This window comes from Podarcis filfolensis (genome assembly GCF_964270895.1).
Source record: "Podarcis filfolensis genome assembly, chromosome: 2".
NCBI lineage: Eukaryota > Metazoa > Chordata > Lepidosauria > Squamata > Lacertidae > Podarcis > Podarcis filfolensis.
The window spans coordinates 15915749-15942390 of NC_139605.1; the positions used below are offsets into that span (position 1 = coordinate 15915749).

The 26642-nt window shown below is 46.1% G+C and overlaps 1 long non-coding RNA gene across 4 annotated transcripts in view; it reads right to left on the reverse strand.

Annotated features, from left to right (window-relative positions):
- Positions 1 to 26642, reverse strand: part of LOC310757344 — a 39856-nt gene that overhangs the window by 12989 nt on the left and 225 nt on the right. For 3 of the 4 annotated variants that reach the window (XR_014545077.1, XR_014545078.1, XR_014545079.1), the window contains exon 2: positions 16793 to 17128. This is a non-coding gene — a long non-coding RNA (uncharacterized lncRNA). Of the gene's footprint in view, positions 1 to 835; positions 950 to 16792; positions 17129 to 26642 lie in introns of those variants that run through there. The other variant, XR_014545080.1, reaches the window with a different exon arrangement.

The window sequence follows — 26642 nt, forward strand, 5'->3', positions numbered from 1 at the left end:
ATAAAACTATTTGGCTATAACTTCTGCTATTCACACAGTGACCGCTGTCAGAGAAGGAGCAGCGCCTATTTAAGGATGGGATGGTAAGTTTGGAGGAAAGGAAGAGCTTTACACGTGTTGGGCGCGAAACCAAGCCTACGAATCTGGGATGTTATCTAGGCTGCGTCTTTCCCGCTCGCCCTCCCTCCTGCATTAGCCCTTTCTCGCCCGGGCGCATTTCTGTCCCCGTGTCTGTGCGCACACCTTCAATGAAAAACGAACCGAAGAGGGGCGCAACCGCAAGCACTATCCAACAGCGGTGCCAACTTGAATAAACTACTTTTGCGCGGAAGGCGACAGGTAAGCCCCGCCCCATAATCAATGACAAGATGTGGTGCACGCCCACCATTTGAATGGCAATTCCTATGGACTTTGTGGGGTCCCGGCCCCTTCTCAAATGGGGGGGTCCGCCCCTATAATTTGGCTCCTACGTTATCAGAGGCAAAGTGCGAGCTTAACTTCAGACCTGGCGTGGCTGGGAACTGGGCTGCTAAAGCGGGGGGGGGGGCGCGCGAAGAAGCCCAGTTTGCTATGTATATTTAGAGTCTGACTTCCGTAGCGCTGTAAGGCACAGTGCTTTACAACTGCTAAACAAGAAGTAGAAAATGTATGTATAGTGGCGGAGTTAGCTGCATGGGCGCCCGGAGCGGCGGCTACGCAGCGCACAAGGGCGAGGGCGCAAGCACCCCCCCCCCCCGCGGTGTGCCTTTTTGTCACCCCCCCCCCAGCCTCAGGAATGACACCAGGTGGGGTGCCCCCCCTTCCTACACCCCTGCGTATGATGCCTCCCAGTCACCCCCACTCGCAGGAAGAAGACCCCCATCCCCGCAAGGGTCTGCTTACATCGCGGCAGGGCCTCGCTGAGCATCCTTCTGCCTTCGGGGGAAAGTGGCAGCTCGTCGACGTCGGACTGCCTTTATCTGACCTCAGTACGCGCACCAGCCCCGCCCCCGCTTCCCGCCCCGGAGCAGTGGCGTAGCGTGGGGGGTGCAGGGGGGCCGGCCGCACCGGGCGCAACATCTGGGGGTTAGGGTTAGGGGGCGCAAATCCACGGGTTAGGGGGCGCAAATTACTTGCCTTGCCCCGGGTGCTGACAACCCACGCTACGCCACTGCCCCGGAGCACCGCAGGCATGTCCAACAGGTCTCGGGAGTCGGAGGTGCCTCCCCGAGCCGATGGAATGGCAGTCGAATCCTCGCGCACCCCTTTCCCTCCTTTTAATCTCCCTCGCCTATTTCCCTTGTCTTATCACAGTACGGTACACGGCGGACACTTTTTAAAAAAGGACGGGAGGAAAACCGGGCTTCCTGCTCAACTTAGTGAAGTGCCAGCCCTAGCCCTCATGAGCCAAACAAGCAAGCAAGCAAGCAAAGTCCTTCCTGTAGGTTTTTAAAGACACTTTTTTTCCTTCTGAAACCGCCCCCCCCAAAAAAAACCCATTCATTTATGCTCACAAACTAGAGGAAAGAAAACTTGCTCGCCACTGCATCTTCTTAAATGCACCCAATTCCACGTAAATAATGAAATGTAGCTGCCTGTGCCAAATAGAGCTTTGCCAGTAACTCCCCCCCCCCTTATTTGAGAATTGTGTGTCTTCTCCTGTCGGTGCACAGAGTTCATTATGCAGCGAGATCTTTAAACATTTTCAAGGGTTAATCAGAGGACTCACAAAGGAGGGGGAAGGGGTAGAATTAGAGACTGGATTCCACGAAGAGCAGAACCCCGTTCAGCCAATTTTGAAACCTTATTTTCAGCGCTACAAACGCAGGTGTGACAATGCCGGTTGGTTTCCGGACCTGATTTAAGGTGCTTGACTCAGTGCTTAAAGCTCCGAATGATGCAGACCCCAAATATCTGAAAGCTCCTCCTTCCCTAAAGACCTTATGATCTTACTGTCATTCCACGGGGAATTCTGACTTGACAGCCCCTTTGGGCAACCATCTTTTCTCCTTTCTTGCTGTTGGATGGCTACAGCATGAAGGCTTTTTTTTAAAAAGTAATAAAAGCAGAGGGGCTTGGGCTGTCCCATTTGACATATGGCTATCATATGTGAAAGGTCATAAATACCCCCCTTTTGTAAGGCGAATGGCCTGCAAAAAGGTGAGGCAGATATCAGACACATCTGTCATCCAATCTTCTTCCTCAGAGTGACCTCACAGGCTATTATTTCTCAGATGGGCCTTGGCCAGGCTTGAGGAATGTGGGAACCCAGAACATAGCTGTCAAGTGTCCCTTATTTGGCGGGACAGTCCCTTATCCCAGCGCCATGTCCCGCTGCTGTCCCTTATTGATGATGTCCCTTAAATAAGCTACTGAAGGGAATGGGGCCCTTTCTATGTCCAGCTGCCCTTCGTCAACAACAAATTGTTGCTGTTTTTTGTGTTGAATATATGCTATATGGTAATTTATGGACCTAATAGGTATCTAGGGACGCGGGTGGCACTGTGGGTAAAAGCCTCAGCGCCTAGGACTTGCCGATCGAAAGGTCGGCGGTTCGAATCCCCGCGGCAGGGTGCGCTCCCAGCGCTCGGTCCCAGCGCCTGCCCACCTAGCAGTTCGAAAGCACCCTTAAGTGCAAGTAGATAAATAGGGACCGCTTACTAGCGGGAAGGTAAACGGCGTTCCGCTTCGTCACGCTGGCCACGTGACACGGAAGTGTCTGTGGACAGCGCTGGCTCCCGGCCTATAGAGTGAGATGAGCGCACAACCCTAGAGTCTGTCAAGACTGGCCCGTACGGGCAGGGGTACCTTTACCTTTACCTTTACCTTTAATAGGTATCTAAAGCCATTTGCACGCAACAAAATAGATATTTTATAAAAGTAATTGTTGATCCCTTGTTTTGGCTGCTGATTCCTTATTTTCGAGGCTGCTGGTCCCTTATTTTCAAATCTGTAAATTGACAGCTATGACCCAGAAGCAGACTCCAGCTGAGCCAAAACTACACAGGCCCCTTCTAGTCCAGCCCCCTTTCTCTTTCTCGATCCTTCTGTTCCTTAAAGTCTGGAAGTGGTCCAAGCTGCAGATGTAAGAAGGGTGCTTTATTCTGCTGCTAACAATGACAGGGCAGGTCAGATTAGGCTGCTGTCAGAGACACTTCTTGTCTTGTCCTGTTAGGAAGTGTTAGGAAGTCTCTTGGCTGTCGCAGCTCCCTCAGCAGTTTGCATAGCAGCAGGCCAGGTGAAGCCATTCCCTTTGACAGTCCCTAAGCTGGGGAATTCCCTCCCCATGGAGGTGATTCTGGCTGTTGGCATCTTCATTATGCCCCTTTTGGAAAATGCTGAGATGTACCTCTCAACCCTGGCCTTGACACCCGACTATGTGTTTTCAGAGCCCACCCTGCTTTAATTGTTTTCCATTTTTAATTCTTGAAAGCTGCCCTGGAACCTGCTGGTGAAGGGCAGACAACAAAAATAATAATTTTAATAATCCTATGCACTCTTACCTGGGAGGAGATGACATAGAAATCAGCAGGACTTGTTTCTCAGTAGTTTTAAGTAGTTTTAATTAACTTTTTTAAAATGTTAACTTTTTAAAAAGGCTCCAAGAATCAATTCTGTCTGGAAGCGATACCTTCTCTAGCCGTATTAGAGAGGGCAATGCTTTCCAAAGATTTCCAGAGGCACTCTTCCCCTCCTTTTTTTTTAAAAAAAAATCTCTCCCATGAACAGATTTGAGGTCTATACTCTGCTGCCTCTTGCAACCCCTATGTGATGCTCCTTACAACCACAGAAATTAAGGCTGCCCTTGTCTCTGCACTGCTGCTGTCCCTTCCCAGTTCTACCAGTCAGGGCTGACAATTGGAACTGTTGTAAACAAAATCTGCCCTTTTCCCCTTATGGGGTATCCAAGAGCCCATATAGAGTCCTTACGTGGGTTCCCTATTGGTAGGAGAAAATAACAGAGGCCAACCAGAGAATATTGAGAAGCAAAGCAGCTAGTAAGCCTGATCTTTATTAAAGCTGTTGGAACAGTGTGCTCTCCCACATGCAGAAGGGAGGAGGAGACCCAGAACCCAGTTGTGCCTGTCCTTACATAGACATTTTAAATTCCCTGCCCTGGAGCCCAAGACCACCCCTCCATACATCATACATACATCACAGAAGGGGTGTAACCCAAGACCACCCCCCACAAACATCGTACCTATATCATAGAAAAGGCGGTCTACAACAGAAATTTGAATGTTGTTGTTTTTCCTGTCTGCCAGGTTATCTGATAATGCCTTATCTGATTGCCTTTCCTGGTAGTCTGGCCATTCCTTTGAGATGGTGATTACCCAATTCCTGAGACAATGGGAAGGTTCCCTCACGCCCTCTCTCCTTGCAGAGAAAACATTTGGTCAGTTTGGGAGTCAAAATGGTTTCGGGGCGGTCTTCCTGTGCTGCTTCAGACATGTTGTTTATATATTTATGTACGTGTTTGCTTGGTACATTTATGAACATTTATTACATATCCAAGACTTTAAAATTCTTATAACAGAACCTACCCTTAGGGCGGACTGCATGCCCAAGAGTCCATAGTTTCCAAATAGTGCCGGAGTCCAATAGTACCAGAATTTATATTTCCAAAAACTGAGCATTTGCCCTTTCCCCGCTTTTATCTCTGCTGCCCTAGGAGCATTTTGAAAACTTCCTGGCACCCAAGGGCATACAGTGGATTCCTATACATATCTACTTGGAATTAAGTCCCGGACCCAGCTAAGTGGGTAAGGCATGAGAAGAGCCTGGTGGATCAGACCAAATCCCTATTTAGTCCAGCCAGAGGCATACCTGGGGGTTGGGCTTGCTTATTTATGTATTTGAGACATTGTAGACTACTTACAACTGCCATTATCCCTGACTATTGGCCCTGCTGGCCCAGGATTATGGGAGTTGCAGTCCAACAACATCTGGAAGGCTACACTTATCCAGAGCTACGATAAAGCATGTCATTTAAACACAAATCTACTTGTAGGGTTGTGCAGGTCTCTACAAGCATGTTTTAAAGTTATTTGAGCACTTTAGGTCAGGGGTCGACAGACTTTAGGCTTGAGGGGTCTGGACGTGAGAGGGGTATTCACCAAGCCGAGAGAGGGTTTTGTCCTGTGTGCATCATTGTCATCATCATTAATTTGTATCCAAGTAACTTTTACTCAAAGTAAGTCCATTGAAATGAACAGAGCTAAGCTATTCAGGCTGCTTAGTGGGTCTACTCTGAGTAAGACTAACAGATTCAATCTATAAATAACAACTTCTTCTTCTTCTTCTTCTTCTTCTTCTTCTTATTCTTATTATTATTATTATTATTATTATTATTATTACTGTGCTCCAAGAGTGTTTAAGGAACATGCCAGCGCTGGATGAGTTACTTTTCATCCCGGCTCACACCTCCTGAGGTGTGGAGAGTCACAACTCCAAGAGGTGGTGGAGGTGGTGGAGCACAGTTGCCCTTTTCTTTCCTCCTGGGCGAGGAAGCAAAGATTCTGCCTCCAGCCTTTTGGAGAGACGCCAGCCTTGGAGATTCACAACTCTCTTGCATAACGTCTCTCCCAAAGGCAGAGGGGCGGCTGGAGCCGGAATCTTTGCTCCTCCACCAGGAGGGAAGGAAAGGGCAACTGTGCTCCACCACCTACTAACCTCATGGCTTTTCAATGAGTCAGCTATATTAGGCACGTCAAGTATCCAATATCAAAACCTGACCGTGACCTACCACCATGCTTGCCCACTGTCATTCTTCAACTTAAACATATTCTATTTGGCTGAGCTTATAGTTGGCTGCCTCAGCTGAGGACCATGTCCAGCCCTCCTCTGCAAAATGCAGTATCTTTCCAGGGTTGAGGAAGCTGCCTTATACCAAGACATATTCTGTTCTGAGGGGTAGAGGGTCAGGAGTGCCTGGGAGTGGGCCCCAGCCAACAGAATGGCTGGGGCAGGTTGGGGGGGGGGGAGAGAGAAGTGCACTCAGAAGCGTATGAAGGGGGGGAGGGGGGCTGCCCCGGGTGCCATCATGGGGGGTGGGGAGAGGTGAGCAGGAACCTGAACCTGCAGGACACTCCACCTCCTCCTCTCCTCAGGGAGGCCACGTGACAGCCCAGCTGCGCACTGGGCACGCCTGGTCTGGGTAGGAGCAGGAGCAGCGGGAGCGTGCTGTTCTTCCTCCCTGGACGGATCATGAGTCATGAGACGTCCTTTGCCTCTCAGAACAGAGACGCTTGCTTAGAAGAGGGGGTGGGAATTGCCATGCCTTCAAAGCCCTGTTTCCTCCATTCTCTGTGTTTGTGAGCCTCCTGGAAGGCAGAAAGCAGCATGCTGCCTTCCCTTCCTCCCTTCTCTCTGTGTTGTCTATCTCTACCCCCCCTCCTCACCCGTGAACTCTTCTCAATTCTCCCCTCTCCCCTTTGCTTTTTCACACATCTGTTTCCCCACCCCTAAACATCATTATTTGCTGCTGCTTCATTTTCTTCCCTCCACCCACCCCCACTGGCAGAAAACAAAGGGGGAGGGGTGAAATAGCTTCCCTCTTCCCTCCATATTAAAAATGGGGGGGATTAAAGGAAGCTAGCTCTTTGCTTGCTTGCCCCCTTCCCTTCGATAAAATGGGAGAGATTGGTGAGAAGGGAGCTTTCAAGGGGCTTTCAATAGGGGTTAATGGAGGGGGAGATTTAAGTGGCTGCCTTAACTTGAGGCTGCTTGAGTTGAGGTACCTCCATTGAGGGGTTGGACTGGATGACCCTCTGAGGTCTCTTCCAAATCTGTGATTCTGTGATCATCTCACAGTAGTACAGTGGTACCTCGGGTTAAGTACTTAATTCGTTCCGGAGGTCTGTTCTTAAGCCGAAACTTTTCTTAACCTGAAGCACCACTGAAGCACCTGCTGCCGCCGTGCCACTGGAGCACAATTACTGTTCTCATCCTGAAGCAAAGTTCTTAACCTGAAGCACTATTTCTGGGTTAGCGGAGTCTGTAACCTGAAGCGTCTGTAATCCGGAGTACCACTGTATTCTCAAACTCCGCTTCCAACTCTGCCCTCAGCTCTCTCTCTATCTCCTCTTCTAGACTTCTCAAGACAGCAAAACAGCTTTTGGGCACTGCTAGGATGCTTCCCATTTCCCTCACTTCTCCTTTAAAGAAGCTCTTTGGGCAAAAAAACTGCACACTTTCAAAAGTTTGGATTGCCTCAGAAATGAGAAAGAGCTCTGTCAAGGCTTGAGGAAAAACACAGGTTGGGATAGATGGGATAGGATGGGATGGAGGGGGAGCTTCTGACAGGACACTGCAACCTTCACCAAATCTCTTCAGAAGTGAATCCCATTCACCTCAGTGGGACTCACTGCCAGGTAGGTGGAGTCAATCTAGGATTGTCGGCTTTGAGGAGAAGATAGGAAGTGGGGAAAGCAAACCAGGGAGACAGTGAAGAAAGAAAACAGGGGCAGACACTAAGACTAAAGCAGCCCTTGTGTGTGTGTTGCTCTTGTGGATTCACGACAAGTGAAACTGCCATCTTGAGTGAAGGTGGAAGAAGCAGGGGACCAGACAGCTAGTGAAGGGCGAGTACTAGGCATTTGAAGTCACAGTGCAAGTGCCAAGGCAAAAACCCACCTATATCTCAAATCAATGAAGTTGTGGGCATTTCTAACCCAATCATTGTCTGCTTTTGTTTATTAATCACATCTTATATTTAGCCACTTCCCGGGGTGTGGGTTTGTGCCACTATGACTGGGCCCACAATCAATCAATCAATCAATCAATCATCTATCTATCTAACATCTCGTGGTGAGTTTCCCCACCTGTTTTTCCAGAAAGAAAGCACTACTCGGAACTCGCCTTGAAGCCTCTCTTGGTCTCTTATAATGACAATGGCACCCACCTGAAAGGGCCTGGAACTGAGTTCTGGCGAGTCCCAGCTGAAAAAAAGCACTGCCCATATCTCCAGCAACCATTTTTTGGTATTGCTAGGCTTAGCAATAATATCCATCTCTCTCTCTCTCTCTCTCTCTCTCTCTCTCTCTCTCTCTCTGTGTGTGTGTGTGTGTGTATGTGTCTATCTGTCAGCCTAGCTTTCTTTAAAAACATATAAAATAGCAACCCAATTCAAAATATAAAATACAAAATATACTTAAAAGCTGTTATGTAAATCATTTCTGATGACAACTTAGGGTCCATTCCATCATTTCTGAGGTGAGAGAGTCAACGTGACTTTGGTGATAAATGTTGGTTAAGTTTCTTTTGAGAATATTGGTCTTGAGATAATTTTAAGATGCTAGATCTTAGAGCAGATCCAGCCCAGTCTCTGATCAGTGGCTTGGCCTAGCAGCACTGAAAGATGTTCCACATTGCAGTGGTGTAGGGCGGGAGGGTGCGAGCCACTCCAGGTGTCATTACTGAGGAGGGTGACAAAATGGCAGCTCCTAGGCTGCTTCCTGGCTGCGGGGCGGGGGGCGGAGAGCCACGCTGCTTTGCCAGCGGCCTCCCCTTTCCCCTGAAGGCTCCAGGAAGGCTTGGGAGTCACGAGCAGACTGTGTGCTGTTGCCCCACACTCCTGGGCTGCTCTCTGGGTGTTATGTACTGAAGTTCTCACCCTGGGCCAGCAGGGGGATACTGTAGATAGTTATGCAAATAAGGGATCGAAAGTGAAGTTCAGTGATTGGATAGTTTTAGAAAGTTGTTACAATTATATTGTACTGGAGCTCTATATAAGCAGGCTGACTGAACCCTTCAGCTCAGTTCTGTTCTGGCCTCTGAATAAACAAGAGCTGTTTGAAGAATTGCTGTGTCGTCTGATATGTTCACCCACAACTTAACACTGCGGGTGGGGGTTGCGCTGCTTTGCAGGCAGCCTTCCCCCTTGGGGGAGGCTTGGGAGGCTCCCCCCTCCCGGAAGCAGCCCGGGAGGTGGGGCAATGGCAGCGCGCCACCCGCCCACAACTCCTAAGCCTCCCCCATGCTGTCAAAACATCAGGAAGTGGAAAGATCTCTCTTGGGAGGAGGTGGCCTTGTTGGGATTCGCAGGATACTAAGTCTGCAGGCTTCAACAGGATGATGCAATACTCTGTGAAGTGCTGGGTCAGAGTGACTCAGCAGGAGTGTGATTAATGTGATTGGCTATCACCTGTTTTAAAAGGAAAGCCTGTTCAACAGTGGGTGTTGGTGGTTGTGTTGGTGGTTGTGCTGTGGTGTGGTGATGCTGTGGAGGAGAGTATTCGTTTGCCTTAAGGAGCAGGTACTCTGTACAGACTGTTGTTGTAAATACCTGTATATAGTTCACATTAAAAGGACTGCACTGGGAAAAACCTGGGACTCTGAGCGTTTCTGCTGAAAGCGCCGCGAGGATTCGCGACAGGGTTATGGGCCCAGCACGCTTCCGCTGCGCAAGAGTATAGGTGGCAGTTATCTAGCCGTGGGTGCTGGAGGTGAGCTGCAGGGATGGAGCAGTCCAGAACTGGCGTGTTGCTGGAGAAGCTCACGGCCACGAACTACAGCATCTGGTCGGTCCGCATGCAACACTTCCTCAAGCGTGAGGGCCTGTGGAAGGTGGTGGAAACTCCACCGCAGCCCCCTGAGGAAGATGAGGACGATGATGAAAAGCTGGCACTAGCAGAGGCCCAGCTAGAAAAGGATGAGAAAGCTTTGGCTACGATCATCCTTGGAGTGGACGACAGCCAGCTAGTCTACGTAGCTGATAAGGTGACGGCAAGTGAGGCGTGGAATGCACTCAAGGCTGTCCATGTGCGAGAGACAGCTGGCTCACTGATAACACTGACCAGGAGAATGTACCGGTGTCGGAAGAAACCGGGGGACTCCCTGGTGAACCACCTAAAATTCCTAACAGGCTGTTTCCAGGAGCTAGCCTTAAGAGGGAGGCCTGTGGGGGAAGAGGACAAAGTCTTTATAGTCCTGAGTTCCCTTGATGACAGCTATGATATGCTGGTCAACTCCCTCGAGTCGGTAGAGACTGATAAGCTGACTCTGGAATACGTTACCGGACGGTTGTATGCAGAGGAGGACAGGCGTGCAGAGCGAAAGATGACCTCAGCCCAGCTGTTGGAGCATCCCAGAGGGAACAACAGTCGGGAAGAGCAGAGGTGTCGGGAGCCGGAGAAACAGCCAGGGGAGCTGCTGCAGACCAGCCGGTGGTCAACAAAGTAAAAAGGTGTTTTTGCTGCAAGTCCAGTGGACATCTGCTGCGGGACTGCCCGAGAAAACAACAAAAACAGCAGAAGCACAGGAGGCAGCAGAGAGAGTCTACCGCTTGGGTGTCTGCAGATAGTCAAGAAAAGGAAGAACTGTGGGTTCTGGACAGTGGAGCTTCTCAAACCTTTTGTAAAAGAAAAGGATTGCTAACTGATGCTAGGGCTTCAAACAAAAAACATGTAAGTCTTGCTACGGGCCAGAAAGCTAATGTGGTTTGTGAGGGGGAGGTTGTGTTCCCACAACTGGGACACACATTCAGGAATGTGTTGTGTGTGCCTAGTTTGCAAAACAATCCCCTGAGCATTCCTGACTTGGCAAAAGCAGGCTTTGAAGTAAACTTTGTGGGAGATCAGTGCCAGATAAAGCAAAATGGGGCAGTGTTGGCAAATGCTAACCTTAGAACTAATATGTATGTACTGCAGTGTGAATCTAGGGTTGCAAATGTGCAAAATGTCCCAACCCATGATATGTGTATTCATCTCCTGCACAGGCGTCTGGCTCATGCTAGCTATAAGGTGCTAAACAAAACATTGGAGTTGTGTGGGGGGATGAAAAGCATAAAAAGTTGTGATAATTACTTAGACTGTAATATCTGCAAGGAGGTTAAAAGCAGGGCTTGCCCAGTAGCAAGAGCAAGCCAAAGAGAAACCAAAAAACCACTGGAGTTGATTCATGCTGATGTAACTGGTCCTTTTCCACCAAGTGTCTCCCATAACAAGTACTGTTTGATCCTAGTGGATGACTATTCTAGATTTGGCTGGGTCTATCCATTAAAGCAAAAGTCTGACGTTGCCCAAACTTTGAAGTTCTGGGTAAGAAGGGTAGAAAGGCAACTTGGCGAAAAGGTGTGCTCTATACAGACAGACAGGGGAGGAGAGTTTATGGCAAACTCCCTAAGAAACTGGTTGCGTTCCCAAGGGATTAAACATAGACTTACCAATGTGGCAACGCCTCAGGAGAACGGAGTAGCAGAGCGTAGGGGAGGTGTCTTGCAGACACAAATGAAAGCATTGTTAGCAGATGCAAATCTTCCAATTAAGTACTGGGCTGAGAGTATTAAGACCGCGAATTATATTGGGAATCGCTTGTGGTCAAGGGTACTAGATGACATACGCTATAAAATTCTCTATAACAAAAGTCCCAGTTTGCAACATTTGAGAATCTTTGGGACAAAGGCATGGGTTGACATACCTGTAAAAAACCGAAGAAAAGGTGGAAAAAGGGCACAGCAGTTGCTATTTCTTGGGTATGAAAGTGGTACGAAAGCCTACAGGTTTGAAGATGATAAAAATCTTTTGAGTTATAGTCGATCAGCCAGCTTTAATGAGCAAAGAAATTGGCCCAAGATACATGCAAACCTGCTGCCAGAAAAAGTTTTACTGCCGAGCGTACCTGATAAGGCAGTTGAAACAAAGCTAAGAATTGGCAGCTCTCCCAGAGAAACTGAAAGGGAGGAGGTAAAGGTTGAGCATTTTTCTCCAGCTGCTAGCATGGAGCAGGGGAGAGAAGAAAGTGCAACAGGGACAGGAGGAGGTAGATCTACAGAGTCAATCCACCCCAAAAGCAGTCCTGAAGGTAGCCCAGGGGGTGAGGTTACTGAACCAAGGAGGTCTGCAAGAAGTAATAAAGGTCAACCTCCAGACCGTTATGGGTTCCCAGCCACCATAAACCTGGTTTGTATAACTGAGCCAGAAAACTTTGAAGAAGTGCAAGAGTTACCTACTCTAGAGAAAGAGGCGTGGTTAAAAGCAATGCAGGCAGAGTATAACTCTCTGCTAAACAACAATGTGTTTGTACCTACAGAATTGCCTGAAGGTAAAAAGCCCATAAGCTGTAAGTGGGTTTTTAAAGTGAAAAAGCTGGCTGATGGTAGTTGTCAGAGGAAAGCCAGGTTGGTTGCAAGGGGCTTTACACAAAGAAAAATGATACATTATGATGAAGTGTTTGCCCCAACAGCAAAGGCTGAAACAGTAAAATCAGTTTTAGCAATGGCAAGTCTGAGAGGGTTAAAAGTTAATCATTTTGATGTTGCCTCAGCATATTTAAATGCTCCTATTGACGCCGAGGTGTATTTACAGCAAATACCAGGTTATGAGCTGGAAAAAGACAGCATGGTGTTAAAGCTGCAAAGGGCACTATACGGTTTACACCAAAGTGCACGTCTATGGCATGAATGCATAGACACAACTTTGAAAAAGATGGGATTCAAACAAAGCCTGGCTGATTCCTGTTTATATTCAGCAATGGTGCAAGGAAGTGTTTGTTATTTACTTTTGTATGTTGATGATATCTGTCTAATAACAACTGCACAAAAGCAAGTGTCTTGGTTTATAAACAGCCTAGGTAACAAATACAAACTGAAGCATTTGGGAGAGATTCAGAATTACTTAGGAGTAGAGGTTCAGAGAAATGAAGAGGGCATCTACTCTCTGAGTCAGAAAGGAAAAATTGAAAAGTTACTGAAGACATATGGAATGGAGAGGGCAAATGAGGTTGACACTCCCATAACTACCAAGTACAAAAATGAACCAGAAGGGCAAAAATGTGAAAATGCAACAGCATTTCATTCTCTGTTGGGTTCTCTGTTATATTTAAGTTGTTGGACAAGACCCGACATAACATTGGCAGTGCACATGTTAAGCCAAAGAAGTGCAGACCCGGCTCAGAGAGATTGGGTAGCACTTAAAAGAATCCTAAGGTATCTGAAAGGCACAAAAGATTACAAACTGGTGCTGGATACAGGATATGATCAGCAAGTGTATGCATACGCTGATGCCAGCTGGGGGGACAGAGAAAATGGAAAGTCTACCACTGGCTATGCCATATATATTGGAAATGCCCTGGTTCAGTGGAAATCCCAGAAACAAACATTTGTTGCCACAAGTACTTGTGAAGCAGAGTACTCAGCCATAAGCGAATGTGTGTCACAAATAGAGTGGTTTGCTTGTCTAACGAAAGAACTTGGAATACCTTCTGAAATGCCAATCACTGTGCTAAGTGACAACATGGCTGCACAACAGCTTGCTAACCAACAGAACTTTAAAAGCAAGAGTAAACATATAGCTATAAGATACGGAAATGTGAAAAATGCTTTGGAAAGAAATTTGTTAAAGGTACAGCACTGTAACACAAAATGTAATGTGGCGGATTTGTATACAAAATGTTTGGATGCTCCTAAATTTCGAGACTTAAGAGAATTATTAGGTCTCAAGCCTTTGACTTAAGGAGGAGTGTTGGGATTCGCAGGATACTAAGTCTGCAGGCTTCAACAGGATGATGCAATACTCTGTGAAGTGCTGGGTCAGAGTGACTCAGCAGGAGTGTGATTAATGTGATTGGCTATCACCTGTTTTAAAAGGAAAGCCTGTTCAACAGTGGGTGTTGGTGGTTGTGTTGGTGGTTGTGCTGTGGTGTGGTGATGCTGTGGAGGAGAGTATTCGTTTGCCTTAAGGAGCAGGTACTCTGTACAGACTGTTGTTGTAAATACCTGTATATAGTTCACATTAAAAGGACTGCACTGGGAAAAACCTGGGACTCTGAGCGTTTCTGCTGAAAGCGCCGCGAGGATTCGCGACAGGCCTCTACTTCCTTGGAGGTCATAAACAGACGCTGGATGGCCATCGGTCAGGGATGGTCCTGCTGGAGATTCCTGCATTGCCCCAGGGGGTTGGTTAGATGACCCTCAGGGGTCCCTTCCAACTCTACAATTCTCTGGTGCAGGTTTGTGCAGGTTTTTAGGTACAAGTTGGATGCAAGGGGTGCATAGGATTGCAGCCCGTCTTATGCACCGTCGGCTCGGGAATAAGTGCCACTGATCATGACGAGACTCGCAGGTGAGCAGATTGCTGCTGTGCAGTCCTGCTTTTTAAACAACTGTTTTCCTCTTCAGATAATACAGAGCTTGGTGAAATCACAATAAATAAAACCTCCCCTTCAGTAGTTTCAAGCACTACTACAGGTACCACATTATATCTGTACTGCATTGTTTAGTGTGGCAGCACCTGCACTTTGGAACTCCCTGCCTATTGCAACAAAGCATGTGCCTTTGCTATACACTTTTCAGGCACCTGCTAAAAGCATTCTTAGATGCTTAGGAAGTTGAAGTAATTTTAATCTGTTTTAATATTTTAGCTTTTGTATTTTTTAAAGTAGGGTTGTTAATATTTCTTGATTTTACTGATGTGGTTTGTTGTTGTTGTTACTCCTGAAATCCCCCGCACCCCCAAATATTCATCATTTTAGGAGTATAATTGTGTTGGAGGAGGTCTTATGTCATTGCCATTGCCACTGCTAAACAATTAGGAGTCAGAAATCTTTGCCAATGATGAACTTCAAAGCACATCTTAATCTACCTTCTGCTCCCCATGCTCTAAAGTACTATCTAAAACAGGCAAAGGCAAACTCCAGCCCTCCAGATGTTTGGGACTACAATTCCCATCATCCCTGACCACTTTGCCTGATCTAAAAGCCAAATATGGTGCCATGAGAAGTGTTGAATTCTGAGCTTCAAAACATTTCCACTGAAAATCCACAAAAAACCCAGGCCAATGTCACTTTTCACAGTAGCCCCCACCCCAGCAGAACAATACAACATTGACAAGACGACAGTGGGTACCCAAAGTCATAAGATGGGTGTTCATAAGAATCTTTTCCATTCAAATATTTTAAACATTTTTTTTGTTCCATTTATCCTTTCAAAACATTTACACAACATTTACACCATGTGAAAATTTTATTTGCTCCTTTATGATTTAACAACTATTATGAACCCAAAACATGAAAAATCATTTGATGATTATGAGATCAAATTTAGCTCTTCCCAGAGTTTTCTGGAATGGACCTGCTAAATCTCTATGCAGAAGCTCCAGAAGTCACTTAGAATTTCTTTCACATTTTGTGTAAATGGGAGCTGTATAAGCAAAATATTTCAAATACATACATACATGCATGCATACATACATACATACATACATACATACATATATATTTCAGGCAAGCACACATATATAAAAAAGAACAAAAGAGAAAAAAAGAAGAAAAGAAAAAAGAAGAAGAAAAGTTGGAAGAATTTCTTCCAAATTTATTCTACAAATATCTCAATATGTTAATTAATTAATTAATTAAATTTCATTGATTGACTTCCATCGCTTACACTGCACTCCCTATATACATTTTAAGTTTTCTTTGATTTCTTTCCATTTTTTGATATAGTTGTCTTTAAATAAGTTCGTATTTTTATTTGTTATCCAAAGACCTAAATATTTGACCTTCTATTTGACCTTCTAAATATACTTGACCTTCTATTTTTAGCCCTGTTGTTTTCTCTAACTCTGTCTTTCTCTCCCATATTCTTTGCCAATAGTTTCAACTTTTCTTTGTTCAGCTTAAAACCCAAAACCTTGCCGAATTCCTTCATTTTTTTCTAGAGTTCTTTGAATACTTTCTAATGGTGCTTCCGTCGTTATAATCACATCATCTGCGAATCCTTTACCTTTATAGCACTGGTTTCCTACATTTATCCCTCTAATTTCCTTGTCTTTTCTTAATGCTCCTAGAAGGGTTTCCAGCGCCGTAATGAATAACAGTGACGACAGGGGGCATCCCTGTCTAACCCCTCCCTCAATATCAAATCCCTCTGTAATTTCATTATTTATCCTTAGCTTCACTTTTTGTTTTTTGTAGATAGCTTTAATTCCATTCATTATTCTATTTCCTGTTCTCAAACTTTCCATTGTCTCCATCAGGAAACTCCATGAGATACAATCAAACGCCTTTTCAGCGTCTATTAATAACATTACTATTTTTTTACTCAGGTTCATTTCGGCATATTCCAGTAAGTCAATAATTATCCTAGTGTTATCTTTTATTTGTCTTTCCGGTAGGAAACCAGTCTGGTCTTTCCTTAATAATTCTTTTTAAAATGATTTTCATCCTATTTGCTAAGACCCCAGTAAAAATTTTATAGTCTATATTCCACAGAGAAATCGGTCTATAATTTTTAATCAACTTCGGGTCTGCCCCTTGTTTTGGAAGGAGAGTTATCAAAGCATCTTGCCAGGATTCTGGAATTTCTCCTTTGTCTAATATTTCATCCATAATCATTTTAAGTTTGGGGGCCACTATATCAGAGCTGTTGTTGATTTACACTCCCTGCAAGTATTACACTCCATAAAGGATTTACATGGCTTTAACTTCATATCTGAGCACAATCCTGGCCTTTTACTTAATGTCTGAAAATTGGCATGTCCTAAACACCTATGGAACAAATGTGTGCACTCATCATGTGGAGGCTTTCCCCCCCTTTTACATTGTCATCTCTACTTTTAAATTTTCTTTGTTGTAAGATTCCAAACAATTTCCCCTTATAAGATACAATGAATTTTCTAGCTTTCCTGTTATGCAAACCTTTCCATTTCACATTTCTCTTCAACAAATCTAACTTCAAAATTCAAATAAGTTTTGAAATGGACATTAAATTATGTTCAAGTTGAGGAATAAACACAACATTAGTTACAATTGTTCCTATACACTTTACACACATGTCTAAAAAGGCAAACAGTGAAAACAAAACAACTTGTATATTCACCTGCATAGGCCAAGGTGGTCAACGGCCACAGCCCAAGCAAAAAGGCGTTACTTCTGCAGAGATGCCATCCAGCAGACCCATCAGCAAATATAATTCCATAAATTCATGGAGCCAATAGGAAAAGATACTTTCCGCCAGATACTTCATGCCAAGTGAGGCCGAGCCTTTTACTCTAGACACATCTGCCAAGGTTCAGGTGTGAAAATTCCTGTCTTCAGTGTCTCAGGTGGGCAACTGGAGAAACTTCTTCCAACCTGTTCTGTATAAGGTTATGTGTGATGACAACAGATCCAGTAAAATAAAGGTTCTCTCAGGGGACCCATGGTTTTTATTAACCTGGAAAGAAGAGATAATAAGGTATGGTGAGATAACAATGGCTCTCAGGTTGGACTGACATGAAATTGGGCTCATTTAGACTGCCCTTGCATCAAACAAGTGAGAAGCCTGGTTTGTATGACACAGTAAGCCACACTATGGCTTACTGGAACCATGCCGATGTGTAGGCTCCCACGGAGGAACCTGCAGCCACTTTGCCCCTCCCTGGTCCTTTTTGGGTGGTGCTGTTTTCTAAACCTCTTGGGCTTGCCGCTCAGAAGGTTGGCGGTTCGAATCCCTGTGACGGGGTGAGCTCCCATTGCTTTGTCCCATCTCCTGCCAACCTAGCAGTTCAAAAGCATGCCCGTGCAAGTAGATAAATAGGTACTGCTGTGGCGGGAAGGTAAACAGCATTTCCATGTGCTCTGGCACTTGTCACTGTGTCCCGTTGTGCCAGAAGCGGTTTAGCCATGCTGGCCACATGACCTGGAAAGCTGTCTGTGGACAAACACCGGCTCCCTCAGCCTGAAAGCGAGATGAACCCCATAGTTGCCTTTGACTGGACTTAACCGTCCAGGGGTCTTTTACCGTTACCTTTTACTTGCCATGCTGTGCTGAGTTGCCTGAACCAGGACTCGAGGTTAACCTCTCTTTTCACTAACCATTAGCCTAGGGTCACATTTGGTCAAGGCACTGGAAGGGCAAACAATTTCCAGAGGAAGTAATTCATTCTTTATTGCCAAAGGTCACACACAGGTTAGGGAAATTGTACCCGTCCATGACTCAGTCGCTGCAGAAGAAAGGCCACACCCCGACTTCAGCTTACGTATCTGTGCAAGCAAACACATTCTGCCTGCATGTAACCTGCAGGAGGTGTGGACGTCTGTGACTCTCTACCTGCCTTCCCTGTCTCGCCCTCCCCCTGCACTTATTCTCCACTCTGCCATCCTACAGCCTCTGCTGCATCTGACTCATCTCCCAGCTGCAACAGGTTCCCTCAGAAGACTGATCCCTTCCTTCTTCCAAGTCCATTTCCAACCCTGCTTTTCCTGGTGCCCATTCATCAGTATCCAGCCAGTCCCAGACACATATGCACCATACATTTATAAAGCCGTATCATGCCACTTTAAATCATCACATTTATTATTATTATTATTATTATTATTATTATTATTATTATTATTACTACTACTACTACTACTACTACTACTACTACTATTTATATTTTATATTTATATACTGCCCTATACCTGGAGGTTTCCGGGCAGTTCACGGAACAAAATCAAAATACAAAACCACAAAATATATAAAATAAAAACAACAACCCAATAACAGACCCTCCCCTCCCAACCCCAATCCCCAAACCCACCATATTTTAAAAGGGCATAGGATGTAAACTGGATCAACCAAAGGCCTGGTTAAAAAGGAACGTTTTTGCCTGGTGACTAAAGGTGTATAATGAAAGTGCCAGCCGAACTTCCCTGGTGGTACACCTGCAAACGGGTATTGAAAGAGAAATTTGTTTAGGAATGTATGAGAGACCTCACAATTGGGGAAATGAGACAACTTATTTTGACCGTGGAACTATCACTGTGTGGAGTGCAACAAAGGTAATGGAAGGCTACCACAAAATAAAAGACAAGATGAATAATGCATGCTTACATCAAATAAATGCACCTCTTTGTAGTAAGTTCTGAAAGACGCTCCTCAGGTAAAACTCTTCCCTAGGGTCTTTGGGGTATGTTACACTATAGAGGCTGGAGTGCACACTTCCCTACAAAGGGATAATTTGTTTTCTTTACAGCGTGATCCTATCAAATCCTACTCAAGGTACAAACTGGATAGGATTTGAGAGCAACATTAAAAGTTTTCTGTTGTGATACAGAAATGTTAGTTGGCAGGTACAAAAGAGAAGATATGTGATCCAGAAGAATAGGGAATTGGGAACACAGGCACAACCTAGCGAAACAATTTAACTGCACCAAAAGTGCCAAGTGCTTGTAGAACAGGATGCTCACGAGGCTGCCGTAGTACAATAGCAAGAGCATTCAGCATAATCTCATGCCTTCCTTTGTTATCACGAGATGGAGTGAAAAATGCTCTTTTGGTCCCAGATATTTTCTCAGTTAAGGCCAGCAGATGATGAGTATCAGCTCTGGGTGATGTAGATAGTTTCACAAGAGTTTGCTCATTTATAAAAATATTTATATACCACTATTCAGAAAAAAAGGGACGCAGGTGGCACTGTGGGTTAAACCACAGAGCCTAGGGCTTGCTGATCAGAAGGTCGGCGGTTCAAATTCCTGCGACGGGGTGAGCTCCCGTTGCTCAGTTCCAGCTCCTGCCCACCTAGCAGTTTGAAAGCACATCAAAGTACAAGTAGATAAATAGGTACTGCTCCTGCGGGAAGGTAAATGGTGTTTCCGTGTGCAGCTCTGGTTTGCCAGAAGCGCTTAGTTATGCTGGCCACATGACCTGGAAGCTGTATGCAGGCTCCCTCGGCCAATAAAGCGAGATGAGCACCACAACCCCAGAGTCGGTCACGACTGGACTTAATGGTTAGGGGTCCCTTTACCTTTACCTAATCAGAAAAAACCCCCAAAGCAGTTTAATAGTACATAAAACTATTAAAAATAAATAAATCAGCAATCAGGTAAGCATTGTGGAAAGATGTGTTCATAATTGCCTGCATGGGCCTAACAGAAAAGATTTCAGCAGGCGTTGTACAGAAGGGCAATGTTGAATCTGTTGAGACTTTGCGTTTTCCTGCAGCTTTTGGAGGAAACAATTAGTGGGTTGGCAACAAGGCAAGTCAAACATGTAGAAAGTCTGCTTGGAGATAAGGAAGCCGAGCAACAGGCGGTGATTGGCTAAGTTCTTCCTTATAAGCAGGATGACAAAACAGTTTTCTTGTTGGAGTATTGAAGTTTTGGAAAGAAGTTTGAATCTAGTCTGTGTATATAGTAACTTGTACAAAGCTGTGCTTTACTCTGCTGTATTATAATTAAGCTAACTAAAAATAAAGTATCAACTTTCTGTAACTTTCTGTAACTATAATTTATAGTTGATTACATTTGCATAAGGGACGCGGGTGGCACTGTGGGTTAAACCACAGAGCCTAGGACTTGCCGATCAGAAGGTTGGTGGTTCGAATCCCTGCGACAGGGTGAGCTCCCGATGCTCAGTCCCTGCTCCTGCCAACCTAGCAGTTTGAAAGCACGTCAAAGTGCAAGTAGATAAATAGGTACTGCTCCGGCGGGAAGGTAAACGGCGTTTCCGTGTGCAGCTCTGGTTTGCCAGAAGCGGCTTAGTCCAGCTGGCCACATGACCTGGAAGCTGTACGCAGGCTCCCTCGGCCAATAAAGCGAGATGAGCACCAAAACCCCAGAGTCGGTCACGACTGGACTTAATGGTTAGGGGTCCCTTTACCTTTACCTAATCAGAAAAAACCCCCAAAGCAGTTTAATAGTTCATAAAACTATTAAAAATAAATAAATCAGCAATCAGGTAAGCATTGTGGAAAGATGTGTTCATAATTGCCTGCATGGGCCTAACAGAAAAGATTTCAGCAGGCGTTGTACAGAAGGGCAATGTTGAATCTGTTGAGACTTTGAGTTTTCCTGCAGCTTTTGGAGGAAACAATTAGTGGGTTGGCAACAAGGCAAGTCAAACATGTAGAAAGTCTGCTTGGAGATAAGGAAGCCGAGCAACAGGCGGTGATTGGCTAAGTTCTTCCTTATAAGCAGGATGACAAAACAGTTTTCTTGTTGGAGTATTGAAGTTTTGGAAAGAAGTTTGAATCTAGTCTGTGTATATAGTAACTTGTACAAAGCTGTGCTTTATTCTGCTGCGTTATAATTAAGCTAACTAAAAATAAAGTTATTAGTCAGCAGGTTCTGTTCCTATTCATCGTCCTGGAAGTCACTGATTTGGCAGCTGGTAGCAAGAGTTATGGTTGAGATCCATCAACAGAATCTCTACAGACAGAGTTGCGGTTAGAAAATTCTAGTACAGTGGTACCTCTGGTTACGTACTTAATTCGTTCCAGAGCTCCATTCTTAACCTGAAAACGTTCTTAACCTGAGGTACCACTTCAGCTAATGGGGCCTCCCTCTGCCGCCGCCACGCAATTTCTGTTCTCATCCTGAGGTAAAGCTCTTAAGCAGAGGCACTACTTCTGGGTTAGCGGAGTCTGTAACCTGAAGCGTATGTAACCTGAGGTGTTTGTAACCCGAGGTACCACTGTACATAGCCTGTCAGGGCAGGGTGCAATATGAGCTCAGATTTTTATAGACACTCTTCCTGGGTTCTTTCTGTCAAATACCTACTAATCCTGGAGTAGATTTATCACAAAGTGTCCCTGAAAGCAGTTGGATGGGGAAGAAGTAAAATGTTGCACCACTGTGGTACACACAATATGTATGTGCATCTACACACACACACACACACACACCCTTTATGGTCAGTGGCCTAGCACCAACCAGCAAGGGCCAGTGCCCAGAAATACACATCTTGGCAGCTGAATGCTGAGTATACAACAAAATCTGGGTTGTGAGTTGAGGACCCGCTATCCGCATAGGAGTAGAATAAGATACAAAGACACATTATTTTAGGTTAATGTGAAAAATTAGGCCACAACTTTTATTGGTTACAGCATGTGAGTAGTATTGGCTTATGCATTGGATGAGACAGCAATACAAGACACCACCCCGCACAGCCGGGAGTCATATCAGGGTTAACAACCAATGGGAGGAGCTTGTTGATGCAAATACAACTGGAAGCTCCCCCATGACGTCACCGGGGGTCGTGCCGTGGCCCTAGGCACCAGCAGGGCATCGGACAGGATCCATGACCGCTGGATTCCTTTAACCGAATACCCAAAAGAGGAGGGGTAGATGATGGCCCATACCCAATTGTCAGAGCTACCCTAGGTCCCAGCTCACAAAGGACCAGCGCTGCTTCGTTGTTAAGTATAAAAGTCTTTATTGAAGTTCAGTTTCACTTCCAGAGCCGCAGCGCGCAGCTCCACGTCTCAAGTGTCAGACCGCTGATGCTCCGTCTGAGTCTCCTCCCCCTTGACACCAATTTAAGATTCTAGCCTTGCTCCACCTTCTCCGCTGCTCCTTCCTCCTCTGGGTCCGCCTGCCCGCCGGGGTTCCGCCCTTTCTAGCCTCTTCTCCCGCTGATTCCCCTGAGCCTTCTCCCTCCCTGGCGGGCTTTAGGAGCTGGTTCCCCATCCGGGTCTCCTGCTGTTCCGCGCGCCTGCACATTTGAACTTGGCGCGCGCGCCCAGCCAGCAGCTTTCCTCCTGACCGTTTCACTGCTGCTGTCACTGCTTCCCCCTTTGGGGGGGCTAGCTGCAACTGACCTCCCTTCCGTTCCCCCACTCTCCGATGGAGGCGTGGTCAGCCCTGACTCCCTCTCTGGAGGAGACACTGCCCCTGACACATGTGACTCTTCCCCCCCACTACGCTCTGGCGGGGAAACTGGTCCCGATCCTCCACTGCTGCTTTGGGGTTCCCCTCTGGCTCCTTGTTTCTGGTGCGTCCCCCCTGGGACCCCCCTTGCCCTGACCATCGGCGCCCCCTTCTGGGAATCTTCTGATTCGCTGGAGAAGCTCATGGAATCTCTCGGGCCACTGTCATACTCCCCTACGCTGCCCTCGGATTCTTCCCCTTCGCTCTCCCAATCCTCTCTCCCCAGTGCTCCTGCTCCTGATTCCCTGACACCAATCCTCCAACACAGCACACATATTCCAACCGCCAATACCAGAAAGTTGTGACGAATTGCTACGAGGTAGGCGAAAAAACCAAGAGGCTGGTGCCAGTTTGCCAAATGGATAAAAAAAGTCCTACCAGGCCCCTTGGGCAACCAAGGCTACCAACCGAAGTCAATATGCAAGGTCAATATGCAAAAAGAAGCTGACCTAAGAGGGAGGGAGGGTGGGAGATCCGAAGAAAGCAGGAACAGACTGGGAGCTGAGCCCTGCCGCGGCTGTTTAAATACATACAGGCCCGCCCACCAGGCGGCCCTATTGCAGAAGCAAACGTGAGCAGGGAGCTGAGTACGCCTCCCAGCCCCGGCAGAAAGCTGCTCCTGCTCACAACCCCTCCCCTCTGGGAGTAGGAGAGGCCTTGCGAGGTATATTTAGCCTGGAAAATATCCAGGAGACTGAGAGGAGGTATTATAACCATTTTCAAATATCTGAAGGGCTGTCCCATGGAAGAGGGAGCATGCTTGTTTTCTCCTGCTCTGGAGGGTAGGACCAATGGCTTCAAGTTGCAAGAAAGGAGATTCCGACTAAGCATTCAGAAAGCTGAGATTCCTGCATTGCAGGGGGTTGCGCTAGATGACCCTGAGTCCCTTCCAACTCTATGATTCTATTATTCTAAATTCTAACGGGAATACATTTCCCTTCTTTTATCTGCATTTTTAACTAGAGGTGCCCACAAGGTAGAAATACCAATATCAGGACTCAGGGACAGACTGTCCTCCTCAGTCAAGGAACAGCATGAGGTGGTCCACCTTGTGAGCCATTGTCACCCACTCTAACGTTGAGCAGAAAAGCTCCTGTCTCCCTATGGAAATACAGGAGCAAGGTATATTGACTCTGCCAAATCGCTGGAGGCACAGTCATGGAATCATAGAATTGTTTTCCCATTTTTACCAGTGCGGTATACCATCTGTACATCATTTTCATGTACGTAATTCTCTTTGAGCAATATAGTCCGTTAATTTTAAGTTCACTTTCCATAATTTTTCCCAGTCTTCAAATTGTATATTATGTCCTATATCTTGTGCTCACTTAATCTTTACTGATTTAACTTCTTCATCCTTAGTCTCCCATTCTAATAATAACTAATAATTAATTAATTATTAATTAATTAATTAATTAATTGAGTTTGTTGCTACATAAGCCATTCACCATTTCCCATCCAAATGCAATTCACAAAATAAATACAAAATAAGACGCAAACTACAGTCATACCTTGGGTTGAATGTGCTTCAGGTTGAGCGTTTTCGTGCGTTCCGCAGCAACCCGGAAGTACCAGTAACGGAGCATGATACTTCCGGGTTTCGCTGCTCGCTCATGTGCAGACGCTCAAAATGACGTCACACGCATGCGCGGAAGAGGCAAACCACGACCCGCGCACTGTCGCGTCTTACGTTCTATTCAGGATGCGAATGGGGCTCCAGGACGGATCCCGTTCGCATCCCGAGGCACCACTGTATGTCCACCCTTGCTTAGTCGTCCACTGTGGCACAAAACAAATACAAAACAAAACACACGCTAAGATAAATATTCCACGAGCGCAAGGATTTCTCCTTGTGCAAAGGAATGTTCTCCCCTCTCCCCCCTGTAGTTATTTTACTCTTTGTCTGGTGTCTCAGTGTCTGGGCAGAACAATGGGGGTGGAACAATTCCTAATGGAACAATTTTTTATTTAGAGATAGGGCAAAGTCTCTTTTCTCTCTACTGGAGAAACTGTAAACCAGTTTTTCCACATTGTCCCAGCCTCTTCACTCCCAACTTGGCTGTCTCAAATTCAGTCCTGGGCTGTCCGCATGGCAGGATGAAGTGGAAATCAAGAAGAACTTCTGAACAGGCCACACAACTTTAGACAGCAGATGTCTGACATTTTAAATTATCAATTTGCAACAAAAAAACCCCTCTGTGCAAGTAGAAAACCAGGAGATCAAGGAGAGGAGAGGACTGAGCTCTAAAGCCTTTCTCCAGCGGCATGCAGTTTCTCCCCTGACTCAACAAGATTTTCAGATGTGGGAGCCTTCAAAAAGAGCACCCCTACTTATAATTTAAAGCGGTACAGTCCATCTGTTCTGCAGGGGTGTATAGATCAGGCCACAGTGCAAGGGGATGCAGAACAGTGGGGGAAGCTAGGAAAGAATCTGCTCCATAGAACTAGGGAGGGCAGAACTGCATCGCTCAGTGGCAGAGCAGCAAATCTCAAGTTCAGTCTCTCAATGTTTCAGGCAACTCCCCTTTTTGAAATTGTGAGCAGTCACTGTCAATCCGTGTGTAGGGAATACTGAGCAAGATCAGGCCAATGGGAACAGAGCCGTTTTGCAGAAGCTCTTGGTAGTCATTTGTGAGTCTCTCCTATCCCTTGACAGGGCCAGGCCAAAGCCTTTTGGCACCTGAGGCAGACCCCCCAAAATGGCATCCCATCTCCCCGCCAGTATCAGGGAAGAAAGACTAACATTGGATCTGCTGCCTCTGTGGATCCTGCTGCCTGAGGCAGTCACCTGATCTCATGGGAGAGCTGGCCCCGTCCTTTGATTCGTGGTTCGCCATGTATAAGGTGCCTTCCCTTCTTTCAGTAACAAAACCCGCTCCCCATCTTGAACTGCTGTATTTTTCGTCCACACCAAACACTGCCCTTGGTGGCACTAGGCAGGTGTATATTGTATTATTACACGTCTGCCGAAAACTCCAGTAAGCCCGATTGCAGCCACATAATTTAATTACACTTAGAATCATAGAACTGAAGGGACCCTGGGGATCATCAAGTCCAACCCTCTGCAAGGAAGGAATATATGAGGATTGAACCCTATGGGGATTGAACCTGCGACCTTGACTTGTTTTAAAATGTTTAAATTTTACCTTGCTTGCAATAATGATTCCCTACACACTTGCTTTTATTGGTTTGGTATTATAGTCGCGTTTCTAAGTAGCAAAACATGTGCCCTGCTTGAATAATTTTGTTCAACAAGCGGCTTCCTCGTTTTCCAAATAAAAGAAGTACCGGTAAAACCACATATGGAGTTTGTATTGGTGTGTGTGTGTGTGTGTGTGTCCTTGAGCAGTCCCAACAATTTAAAATGTGGGTGGGCAGATTCAGATCCACGCAATTCTGAACAGATCAAGAAACAATAATCATAATGAACAGTGGCGCTCTTTCCTCTGCCCCCATCTAAATAAAATTATCTCAAGCTTAGCTTCGGCTGAAATGTGCGGCATGAACCTCAGAGAGTTGCCGTCCCGTGGCATAAAAGACGACCGTGCGAAACAGTCCCAAGGGTGGCAGAAATATTTCTTTCTTTCTTTTGGGTTATAAATAGATACAATACACAAGATACACCAAGAGAGACTCCTCTTCGTGCGGCTCCTCGCAGCTTTGTACTTATGATAAGGGAATGTGAGGTCTGGGCAGAAATCCGAAGGAAAGGAAGGGAACCAAATTCTTTCTCGGCTGCGTCAGCCATTCGCGATGGCAGGCGGCCAGGCAGAAGTTCGCCTTGCTAGTTTTCCTCCCGCCTGAACCACCCTTACCCAGCACTATATGATTTGAGAATAGCAACGTACATATATCACCATCCGCAGGTGGTTGCGCACGAAGCAAGAAACTCGCACATATTTCGTGCGCCCTTTTGGCTTCGCTTTAAAAGACACGGAGCTCCAAGCCTCGAGACCGCCGCCTCCCCGACTGCTGCACAAGACTAGTCGGCAGAAGCAGCGGGACGCTTTTCCCGCCACCCGCCTGTCCTGTTTCTCCTGCCCCCCCCCCTTTTAAAA